At 43.2% G+C, this 12,601-nt stretch overlaps 1 long non-coding RNA gene across 1 annotated transcript; it reads left to right on the top strand.

The window, feature by feature from the left end:
• Positions 1 to 6,248: 6,248 nt before the first annotated feature.
• Positions 6,249 to 11,028, top strand: LOC134551824 (uncharacterized). The gene is made up of 3 exons (XR_010080700.1): positions 6,249 to 6,401; positions 8,044 to 8,111; positions 10,044 to 11,028. It is a non-coding gene; the product is annotated as an uncharacterized LOC134551824 (long non-coding RNA).
• The last annotated feature ends 1,573 nt before the right edge of the window (positions 11,029 to 12,601 follow it).

Raw genomic sequence — 12,601 nt, 5'->3', positions numbered from 1 at the left:
AGGCACGTGGCATTTGGGTGTTTCAGTCTGAGAGGCCAGAAATAGCTCTATATGGCCGTGGACAGTGCAACTGAGATTTTGGCTTGCTCCATATTTCTGTGGGGTTCATCTGTGAGTCCACAGGTGCCAGAGGAACTGTGGAGGCAACAGGAGCTCCACTCATGTCCTGCTCTGTTGCTTTGCTCTGAGATTCCTCAGGTTTTCCTCCTGCCACCCCAGAAGCTGGGCATGCCCACGGCTTTTCACCCTGAGAGTCCTCACATGGTGTTAAGGAAGATGCTGCAGGTGATCCTGGCCTGATCCCAGCAAGGTTTTCCTGTTGGGAAGGATACACATTCCTGCATGGCTGTGATGAAAAGCTGCCTCTGCTCCCACTCCCACAGGCTCAGCCCCCCACCTTTGCACAGACTCTGTTTCAGGCAGGAAACAACCCGTAGGGACAAATAACCTTAATTATTAGGACAAAGATTACTTGTTTAAGTGCAAAATCTTAGTATTAATACAAGAAATAATCAAGATATGTTGTTGTAATTAAATTGAATCTGTTCTTTCCTCCCCAAAGATTTCCCTCTCTATCTAATTTATTATTTGGTTGGTTAATCAGTATTAAAGACCTAAAGAAATGGTGGTTCACACATGATAAGCATGACCTAGAGCCTGACTGCTATTACGGGCTTCCTGGGAAGTGCTCAGGTTTCAGGCTCCAAAAAAAAACAATGTTGTAGCTGACAAATAGCAGTGAACACACAAGCATGGAAGAAGGAAAGTTCAGGAGCACAATGAATGTCCTCCTGCTGAAACAACGGAGGCACTAAGCTGATGTGGAAAAATTGTCTCCTTAGGCAGGAAAATTTGCTCTTACTTGGTGGTTCTGAGTGGTGAAAGCCTCAAAACATATGGTGGGATCAGGTTTGGACACATTTTAATGCTTTTTATTATGCAAGCTTCATACATCATTGGTCTGGATAGGTAAAAGTGAGCTGCTTGTCACAATCTGCTGCTTCACAAAGGCTCATTTGATGTGTGGACTTTGGATTTGGGGCAGAAGGAGGGAATTAGGTACCACAAGAAAAAAAGAGATGTCATTGTCTAATTATGAATGGGAGAAATTGAAACATATACCATATACCACCACATACCATATACTCATGCTCTCAAAAAGGAAAATAAAAAACCAAGATGGGAAGAAAAAAGGCTGGAAGTTCCCTTCTTTTTTTTTTTCTTTTTTTTCCCAGAAGAAAAACATGTTTGTACCTTTGTTTGTTTTCTTGGTTTATTTTTACTGTAGTTATCACTCCCTATTTTATTTAATAGTTAGAAAAAAATGTGTTTAATCTTCATCTGGGGAATGAAATTTGTTTTCCTTTGCACTATGAGGTCTGTCCTTTTTACCAAAGGATTATATTACATGTGTTTTTCCCCTGGAAATTATAGAGAAACCCTGACTCTTCTGGGAGCTGAGAGAGTAAAATGTAGTCTGTCTGACATATTGAAGTGGTTTTGCCGAACTCTTCTTCAGAACTGTGCTCCATTTTATTTTAAATCTCCTTTAAAACCAACATCAGACATTGCCTGAGCTCTTATTTCAGTCCACAGTGTACCTACTAACCTGTAGGTCATTAATTTACAGATGCATGTTTACAGATGCACTTGTATATCCTGTTACTCCTGCTGAAACTCCCCTACCATGTCATGGGAAAACTCCACAAGGATTCAACCACTATTCTCTAAGAATACGTTTCCAGGATTAACTCCAATAGTTTTCTCAGGAAGAAGTTTTGGTTTTGTTTCTTTTTCTTTCTTTCCAATTTGCTTTCTACTTTTATTCCCAGAGGGATATATATCTGTTAGGCACAGGTACGTATTTCTTTCTTGTTTTCAGGATTGTCTTGTTTAGTCTTCCCAGTGGATTTGACATAGGCACTCCCTGTTCTCAGGCTGGTTTTTCTCTCACAGAGTTGGATGCAAGCTGGACCTTGCAAAGGAAAACAAAGCCACAAATATCACGAAGAAAAGCAAGCAGTAGCTATTTGTACACCCTGTACCCTGTGCATACCTATCTTATCCCAAATCAAGCAACTCAGCAGACAATAAAAGCGGATGTTGCCAGGATCTTGCTCAGCAAGAGCCCTGAGATGGGCAAGGTTCTTCTGCATTTTCCTGGTGCTGTTACTCTCTGCCTTGGCTGGGGATGCTCTGGAGATAGCTTGCACCTCCACCTGGGTTTAGGTGCAGGCAGATCGTGTGTTTATCTTGTTTTGTACACACAGCTGCTCATATCACTGAATTAGTTATTTAAAATATTGGGGAGAAAGTAATCTTTGGGAAAGATTGCATTCTTTCAGATTTGAGAAAGTGAAAACCATATTAAAAATAGATCTTTTTTAGAAAACAAACATTTGAGATAGCAAAACCAAAATGATTTAACCCATTTTGAATGAGACCTGTATATCAAAAGGTATAATTCACCACAAATGAAGAAAAACTTGCCTTAAACTGCCCCTTTGTAGTTACTGAATATAAAATGTGTGCACTCGAATTTAAATAAAGAGGAACAAGAAAGAGTCTGAGAAGAACCTTGGCATGAACCTCACGGTAATATTCTATATACAAATAATTTTACTACTATTAGGGTGCAAGTCCTTCTGCAGCATTAACAGAATATTGGGTGTTAGCACCCAGCTAACTCACCAAGCAGAAAGTGACAGTGGAGAACTAAATCCTCTTCCATGAAAGGTGCTCTAATATGTAGACTGTATATAGGAGACAGTGGGAATTGGATAATCCCATAGGGCAAAATGAACACTCCCTGAGGAAGCTTTGCTGGCTGGCAGGTGACGGACAGAGTGGTGTGATCCTCCCAGGTAGAACAGCTATATCCAAATCCTCCTCTCTAGACCTTCTGCACACCTGGGTACTGTGGCCCAAAACCACCTCTCTAGGCTGTGATCTCCTGCCAGAGCACATTTAGGATTCCACTTCATTCCAGGCTTTCTATGAAAGATGTAACAAAACACTGTAGGAGGGCCTGTGCCTGGAGGGATGTGCAACAGATACCCTCAGCTGTTGGAGCAACTCTGGCAGCTGCTGACTGCCAGACCCTCACTGTGATTGCAGGTCTAGCTTCTTACTCCTGCAAAATGAATACCTGCGGGATAGAAGGCTTTTTTTCTCATGTTGCTGATCATTATTGGGATTTTTTCCTTAAAGGTAATTCCTGGCCTAGCTCCATGGTTAATACCGTGGTCAACAACCTCAGCACATATCAATGACTGAACTGATTTTAATAAACTAGTCCACATAAATGGGAGAAATGTGGTGTTAAAATGTCCTGGTCTTCAAGATTTCACTCCTATTGCTTCATACAGAGTACAATGCTCCTAACCAGAGCTGGAAGTAAAGCAGCTGACTGAAGTATGCATGGCTCAGATTACAATGTTTGCCTCCTCCAGACCGTGCCAAGGCAGATGGGAATCTCTACAGAGGATTATTCTATTGACTGAAGCACCATTATTTTACCAATTTCACCTCCTTTAAAAAACCTTGTTTTGTCTTATCTGTGTACCTATAACCTAAAACCTGACTTCCTGAGGCAGGTGGTGTTACAGCTTCAGTGAGCAGCAGCCTGTGAGACACAGAGCACAGCCTGAGTGCTGCTGATGAGCTGTCAGGAGTTTTTGACAGAAAACTTTCCTTTGAAAATTGTTCTGATTATTTTTGCTTTATTAATACATACAAATGCTAGATCTCATTTGCAGGCTGCTAAAGTGCACATAGGGATCGTGGCCTGATGCTTTCTTTATGCTTTGTGCTCTGGCTGAACCTTGTAAATAAGCTATAACCCTCAAAGCAAATTCCAGGTTACACATCCTGCAGGAGGTGTATGCCTGCTCTGCTGTAAAACCAATCACTGTGAGAGTAGATGCTACCTTTGGTTCTCCTCCTCTGAACATTTAGTTTATTATAGCTTAAAAATAAAAGTTTCAGTCTTCCGTCTGTGCTGTACTTGAAAAATATAATATTTCTCCCAGCAAAACGAGGGAACAGCACATAAGAAGAAAACACAATTTAGTCCTTCTGTCCTTCTGTATTTATGGCAGTGAATTACAGCTGCCTGTGGGATGTGCTCAAGAACAGCTGAGGCTGCCTCACACCCTGTGAGCAGCCAAAGGCCGTAGGGGCACCCGGGCTCTTTGATGCAGGGCATGACTGGGGTCTCAGAAGCGTTTGGCATCCCCTGGGTGGTCACCTTCCAGGGGACATCTGTTGGGCCAGCTCCTGGGAGCTGTGACTGGTACAGCTCTCCTCCCCACAGCTGCCCATTCTCTCCCAGCAAACACATCTGGGCCACGGTTTAGCTTCACCCTCCGGGAGCGGGGCTGACGGAGCTGCCCAGTCCTGGTGCCAGCAGCGGGCTGCCAGGCACCGGCACATGGCAATGCCTTCCCCGGGCTGAATGGAAGGAAGAGGCGGTGTGTGGGGAACACCCAGTGCTGCCGGAGAGGAGCTGTGGCAGTGTGCACACCCTGCTCCAGCCCAGCCACCGGCAGGCTGCTCTCAGACACTCTCACCAGAGGGAATCAGCAGCCCTCGCTTCTGCTGCCCCCCTTTGTGTGGCAATGTCCGTGGTGTTGGATGAATCCCAGTTCTGGGACTTACATGGTGTGTGTGCTGACCTCAGCTCCTCTGGCTGTTCACCTCTGATTTTACAGCCCGCTGTTCCTCGAGCTGCTGTGCAAAACAGGAGCTTTTTCCCCTGAGGGCTCTGGGTTTGTGTCATCCACAAATGCACAGATCACCACACATCACTTGGGCTGCTGCTGCTGCAGCCCATCCTGCCCTTCTAGGGAGGTTCTGCTTGTCCAGTCTCTGCTTCTGCTTGATATTCTTAGCCAGGGAGGCTTGCTGGAAAAGGGCAGTCCCATGAGCAGCTTCCTATGGATTTACTTGTGTGTATTTGTGTCTGCTGAGCTGCAAGTTCCATTTAAAACGATTTTTCATGAACAGGACATTCAGAGCATCTCTCTACAGAGTGGCCTCCTGGGTTTCTTGCAAGGGGTAGACTCTTACTCCAGATCTCTTGTTGAGGTCATTAATAGGCCTCTCCCCTTTCCTGTGAAATATGGGAACTTAATTTTATGTCTTCTTTTCTAAATGAAAGAAATAAGTCAGAGGCTCAAGAGCAGCTCAGGAAGGAGGGAATAAAGGTGATGGTGATCACAGATCCTGGTTTCCTTAGGAAAACAGCCCAGAAACAGGATGAAGGTATATATATATAAAGAGGCTTGCAGTTTTATCTCCTCTGTGATAAAGCAGTGCCATGGAAAGTAGCTGGGTACAGGGAAAGTGGCTTTTCAGGACGTTAAGTTTCCTGCAGTGTCCAAGCGGGGACAATGTGTTTTTTAGCTGGGTAAAAGAGCTGTTTCAAAAGGCCTTTCCTCCCCTCCAAAGCCTCACAGCCCCTCCTGTGTTTCTGAGATTGCATCTGGAAGGAAACAAAAGATGCAAACACCAGACCCAGTGTGTTAACTGGAAAAGATATTTTTTCAGTCAAGCAGATGGTGAATAGAAACCTGCCACAGAAACCAGCTTACGCAACCCTTCCCAGCCCGTGTGTGCCTGGCAAATACGAACTGCCAGATAGAACAGCAAGATAGGGCCAGGCACAGCAGCTCCTGCCAGTAAAACAGTGACCCCAGCAGCACACAGAAATTCATAATGAACTTGTGAAGGAGGCATAAAAGTGCAGACACAGTGATGTCATCCCAGGGCTGCTCCAAGATGCTACATTTGTGGCTTCTGTTCATTTGTAGGGCCCCCAAAGCCCGTGAATCACCAGCAGTGATGTGAACAAGCCCTCTGTGGGAGCACAGGCCAGGCAGAGGTGACAGGGCTGGCTGCTGGGGGCTGCACAGGCTGGGCTGGAGGCACGGGAAGAGAGCAAGGCAGACACCACTGCCTCTGCTTCTGGGTATGGGGAAAAGCTGTAGAGGGAAAGGTGAGGAGGCAAAGCCACAGGGAAAGAGGAAGATGGGGAGGCTGCAGAGAGCATTAGGAAAATAGCCACAGTGAAGAGGGGATTGCCACAGCACTGTGCAGGGAACAAGCCACAAAAGCACTTCTGGAGCACGCTGGTTCCAGGTGAACATCAGATGGCACTGAAACACAAGGCACAACACCTTTGGCTTGTCCTGACTCCTCCCAGCAGGATGGCCAGGAGATATGTGAGCACGAGAGCAGCTGAAGGAGAGGAAGCAGCCCAGATATTTGTCCATCTCTTATGTTATGACATGTTAGAAATTAATTATGTGGATTAATTGTTTACCGCGAGGACCTGAGTCATAACACAGGATTTAATGTTGGATGGCAGACAGCTTCAGCTGGGATCTTCAGTGCATTAGGTTTGTCACCTTCTATTTATTCAGGTCTCACCTGAAAATTGCGGGTATTTCATAGGATAACTGCTGTTCAAAGCAGCCTGCTTTAGCTCATCTGGATTTGTTAGTATGTGTAGGAAAATATGTATAAAGTTTGAATTTTTCAGAGGTGTTAGAGGGTATTTTCTACTGATGGGATAACAGGATCCAGTCTGGCAAAGACTGGCACTTCAGTTTCAGATACTCCTAACAAACCTATTGCTTTTACTGCTAGTTTTCTAACTCTCACTTCTTTTTTCCCTAGATTTAAAAACTTTTATTTAAAACAGTCACTTGAGCCTCCCACATGGGTTGCATATACTGACAGCAACTCTCCCGTGTCCACATCTTTTCTTATAGAATCGTATTTTTGATTGACTTTCACACAGCAGAAGCTCCCAGAGGATCTCGTTGAACCATATGGGTCCTATCTTTTGACATAACAATTATTGCCTGATAATAGCACAATAGCAAAAGCAGCATGTTTGGGAATCAACAGTGAAATACTAATGAATGTTAATGCATTGTTTTAATTTACTGCATTTGTTTTGTTGATGTACTTATTAACCTTCAGGTCTGTGGTTAATAAGGCATTCTATTTTAAGGTATTATTATCTGGGGGAAGAAGAGAAAAACAACACTGATGAAGTTAGACAATTTGTTCTTCATTTCATTCACACTTTGATTGGTAATTGACAGCAGATTTCACCACTGACCCATAGGCTGAAGGGACATTGATATAATTTTAATAACACAGTGAGAGATGGGCAGCTTTGAAAAGAGAGAGCATAGCTTATTTTAGCAGTGCAAAGGGCATTGTGGCCAGGATTGTCACACACTACACGAGGCAGCCCAAGGCCTCTCCTGTCACAGAGCCCTGCGCTGTGCCCAGGGCACACCAGCAAAGCCACCATGGCCCAGCTGCAGGACAGCAGCAAGGGGAGCACAGGGCTGCTCTGGAGTGCACAACCACTTCCCATGGGCAAAGGCCTCTTCCTTCCCCCTTCAAATGACTCCCTCCCAGTTCTGCTGCCATTTCATCATCGTTCTCTTGGCTGCTGTGGCCACACTGATGTACGTATGGGCTGTTCATTGCACTCAGCTTGGTTTGTTTCACTGGTGTAGGATTTGGGAGTTCTCAGTAGAGGACAGAGGGATTTCTTTGGGAAAAGAAATAGCCTTAAGGCTCCTTCCTCTCAGCCCCCTTTCCAGAAATATTTTCCATTCTGGATAAGATTTAAGGAAGTACACAAGTGATATATTAAAGGATACAACTTTCACTGACAATTATCAAGATTCACACTTCTAAAACATCCTGGCCTATTTGAAAATTTTCCTCTTAGTAACTTTTATTGCCATGGTAAGGAAAGCAGCATCCTAATCTACATTAGCAAGGAAAATACCCTGAAAAACTGGAAAAATGGAGGCTAGAAATGTAATTTTCCAAGCACAAGCTGTGTGTGTCTGTCAGAGGCCTTGCTCCACCTCAACAACCTTGCTCAGCCTCATCTGTGACCCCACACCCCCTGCCTGGGCCAGATTTAAGCACAGCCAGAGATCACTGTTCCTTTCTTAGGTGATGCTGTAGAGTTCTGCTCTCAGCCCTGATGGTTTTCTGTCTTTGCAGTGTCCACCTGTCCACCCTGCCAAGGAGGAAAGTTCAACCTCTCCAATGTTGTGGAAAGAAATGGTGAGGTAAGGAACTACTTCACAATTTGGTTTCCTAAGTAAATCCCCTTTCTTTATGGGTACAAAGCTTGCACTTTAGGTCTTGCATTGTATACTTATGCTGTGTTATTTGAAACAGCTAAAGCACACTTGGCTTGCATTAGAATTTGGATGTCCAATGCACTTGAGTTAATTTGGAGACCTCTCTTTGCAGCTTTCACTGTAATTCCATCAACAAAATGCATTTAGTGTTTGACTCTCATATGTAAGGAGATTCTGTGGTTCCTAGAAGAAAGTTGTGGCATTTTTAAAAAAAGTTTTCAAAGAAAAGAAAAATTCCTTGCATGTAGGGTAAGGGGCCTGGATTTTATATCATATGCATGTGAAGCAGAACCTGCCATTTCCTGCAGTTCTTATAGTAGGGCAGCTGAAGGAAAGGGAAGAAAAACAAACAAAAATGGTAGGAGGGCATTTCAGTTAATTTCATCTCTAAGCTGTTTTGGATACTAAATGTTCTCTTTTCTGAAATGGGAAAACTATATTCCTGTTAAATCAAGTAACCCTGAAAGAAGATATTTTCCTTTACCTTGTGTCTGTATTTGGTTGTTTCTCTTTAGGGACTACGACTGCACACTCCTACTCCAGCATCTCTCTGGGCAGAATCTGTGTCCCTGTCTTAAGCTTAGAAACTCCCCCTCAAAGCCTGTGCTTGAACAATAGCCTCAGATTGTACACTGAGGCTGCAAAGTTTTGGGACAGGAACACACATGCAGTATTCATCTGTGGGCTAAATAATGTGCCTTGGGAGTATTGGAGCCCACCAGTCTGTCAGTGACTGTACACATACTGAGATTTTTATTTCTGTTCACAAATGCCAGCAAGAGAATGAACATGGTGGAACAGAACCACTGTATTCATTACACCAGACTCTCCTTTTGTATTATCCCTTCTCATTCCTATTTCCTCTGAGGCAGCTGTTTATTATATACCCTGCTGGTGCAATTAATGAGAAAAACAAGTTCTATTTGTGCTGACTAATGCAGACACCCCACAACTTTCCAACAGCCGCAGTGGGAAGGAAAGGTATCCATGTGCTTTGTCTCTTGGAACAGGGATAGCTGCAGCCTGAAAGTGCTGGCATTTGGTCTGTGCTCAGGAAGTCCACCTTAATCCACACAAGTTTCCATGGAAAGCAGTTACACTGTCAAGTTACCATTCTGTTTACAAATACAACCACCCTTCAAAAAGCTTTAGACATAATAGAACTCTGAACAGATGGAGTGTGGTACAGAACACAACCTATTTTCCCCATAAAATAATCTTAAAGGAAATGCACAAATATTTCCTTTGAATTTTTTTTCCTTTAAGCCTTTTAGGTATGTGCATTATACAACCACCACCTCACTCTTTTCAGAGGTATGCACCCAGTATATTGCTTTTTCTTCAAAATCTTTGATTCCTTGGAACTTGTATTGATCCACAGAACAGAAATATCTGCAATTCAGTAGGGTTTTCTTGTAATTCCTTATTCATGTCCACCTAGATTCCAGGGCCTGTCCCCTATACAGCACACGGAGCACAGGCTGGCACAGCATTCTTTCATCACTGTTCAAAGTATCATCTAGGCTTTTGAAGATCTGACCTGCAGCAAACAACTGCAGTGCAGTGGTATTATTGATTTGCTCTATGATGTGCCAAGTTGGCCAGGGAAACATATTAAGGGTCACTTCCCAGTGCTTAGAAAATAGACAAATATATCAGATAACACTAGAAATGTAGCCCCATGCCTATTTCCCCTGCTGTTAATTTTTCCTGTTGTTAGGACTGGGATGTACAGGTTCCTTAACTGTGCTCTTTTGTGCACGGAATTGTTTGCTTTCTGCTTAAAAGTTTGACAAAGAAACATTAGTCCAAATCTTTGGATAACTTTGAGTAAGATAATTGATGTGTGGGTTTCAGGTTCATCACACTGCAAGGGAAAGGCATCTTGGTGAAGAACAAACCTGAAGGTTTCTGTGACTTGTTTGAAGTTTGGAAGGAAGTGAGTGGTCCTGGTGTTCGAGTGTGGTGCTCAGCAGCTCCTCTGTGTGTTTGTGCCCCTCAGCAGTTCAACTCTTCCCACTCCTTCACCCCGTGAGAAGCGGTGTAGGAGAGGATTGATCACTGGCTGGGTTCTGCTGTGTGACTGTGCACAGGCTGCTCCACTCGTACTTTGCTCACTTGGAGGAAACACTGGAGCACAGCTTTAAGTACAAGACAGCTGAGATGTGTTAAAAGCCAGAAAAAGGGTTTAAAGCTCCACTAGCTGAAATGGATTCCTGCAGATTTAAACTTCCAAGGTAACCGAGTGCTACAAAACACAAACCAGTGATGTTTTGTAGAACTGGAGTCATAAGAGAGGAAAAAAGTCTAGTCAAAAAACCATCAAGAATGTCATTATCAAACAGATTGATAAGGCTCTTGTCCATCAGAAAGGATGTGGGAATGTACAGCAGTATTTTGTCATTCACTTCTCAAAAAAAGCAAAACCTGTTCTTGCAGTCCCGTAATAGCTCTCCATCATTGCTATATATTAGGAACAGAAGTCACAAATTTCACAGCTTTCTCTGGATCAGGAAAATAGAACTGGGTGTATTTATAGTCTCTTGAAGAATACAGGCACTGATATTTAAAGTGCACTTGGTGATTCATGGAAAACTGATAAACATTAATTTCAAAACAATGGTATGGAATGCTCTCATTGTGCTCCCTTTAGCTGCCTTTTCTTCTATCTTGCCTCTTAGTCATACATCCTGAAACAACCCAAGATCTTCCCTATGGCAGGATCTATTTGTGTCATGTATATCAGTGCTTTTTTAGGTTACTTGTGTTCTTTACATTGTCCTTAATATGCCTGTGAAATAATAATTCCGTCTCTAAAATATGTATTTGTGGACATCTCCTCAAATATCTCCTCAGCACCATCACAAAAATTGCTACCAGCCTAAGTGGCACCTGCTTTTGCAGTTTTACAGAACTATAGGAATTCTAGACAAGAAAATTACTTTTAACCTTTAACTGGTCTTTTTGTACTACAGCTGAGGGATTTTTTTGCTTTTTTACTGTGCCTTGTCTGTCTTGAATAAACATAAGCTGCCAGAATGGACAAACCAGATTCTTTTTAAAGCATTTAGTACTGTGAAAAAGATGGTTGTATTCACTTGAACTCATTTCCTGAAACATTATATAACTTTTTTGTTTAGCAAAGATAAGAGGCCAAAACACAGTTGGTACTAATCTCTCCTCTAAATTAAAACAATGAGAACTTTGGCTCTACGGTAGAAAAGGGGGAAGTTAGAAACTGTAATTCTTCAGTTCAACCATAATTTCATCCTTTGAGTTGCCAAAAACCTGTCACTAGTGTACTCTTCTGAGTAAGTGATTATAGATAGGGAAACGGGGGTTTAGAAAAGGGTCTGGGAGGACTTTTTTTGTTGCTGTTTCAAAAAATGAAAAGAATTGGCAAGTATGAGATGATCTGATTCACGTGGAATTAGAAACCACCTTTGTGTGCAACCTGCTCAGGAACCTGGGCCCCTGGCTGATGGATGAGAGCATCTGTGAGGGAACACATGCAGACTGAGGGAATGTGCTTTTGGGTACTTTTTTTGCAGTGTGTTCTTCCTGGTGAGAGGGACTAAGTGTCCTTTCTGAATCTCGAAGAATTTTTTGGACTGGATTTCCTGTGTGAGTGCTCTCACTGCTGAACAAGGAGCTGCAAAGACCCTTCCCTATCCTCTCTTCTGTGGTTAAGGCATAAAGTTTCTTTTGTGCCAAACCTGTTGGTTTCTGGTTCTCTCAGCCTCATAACACAATGTCTCTAAGTAAAAGGTATGCTATGGGATGATTTTTATTCACTGGATGTCACTAAAGCTTCTCTTGAGTCAGTCCCAAGAAATTGTTTTCTCAGAACAATTTTAATCTGTTCTCTGACCAAAACAGGCTCTATGTAGCTAGTGTAACAGTATCTGGACTGAATATGCTGAGATGTGATTGATATGGCTGTACCAATCAAGGATGTGGCTTTCCCTCGCCAGCTATATCAAGGCAGAGTAACTTTCTGATAAAACATTTCCCTGAGAAGCACACTCAGAAATGCAAATTAAACTGTTAATAGAAAACTTAGCAGGAATTTTTGGCCTTGGAAGTGAATTGGTCTGCACAATGCCCGTTAGAGATAGCTGCACAGGACTCCTAGGTTGTGCAGTATTTGCATTACAGCAGTCTGGACGATGGTCCTTTCTGCAGTGCAAAGCTGGAACTGGCAGGGTGAGGAAGGAAGTCCTTTAGTGAATATAAAACCTGTGGCTTGCTTTCCGTGTGGGGTTACGATCCCAGTAAACAGGAGCTGGCGGATCATCTGCCTGCTGAAGCATGAGACTGGTTCACACCACTTCACTCAAGATTTAATGAGTAACTTCACAAATGTTAATGAATGTAGAAACGTAGTCCTCTTCTGGGTACTGCTGTGGGCTGGA

This window comes from Prinia subflava, chromosome 6 (assembly GCF_021018805.1).
Source record: "Prinia subflava isolate CZ2003 ecotype Zambia chromosome 6, Cam_Psub_1.2, whole genome shotgun sequence".
Classification (NCBI taxonomy): Eukaryota; Metazoa; Chordata; class Aves; order Passeriformes; family Cisticolidae; genus Prinia; species Prinia subflava.
This window is presented reverse-complemented; position numbering and strand designations above follow the sequence as displayed.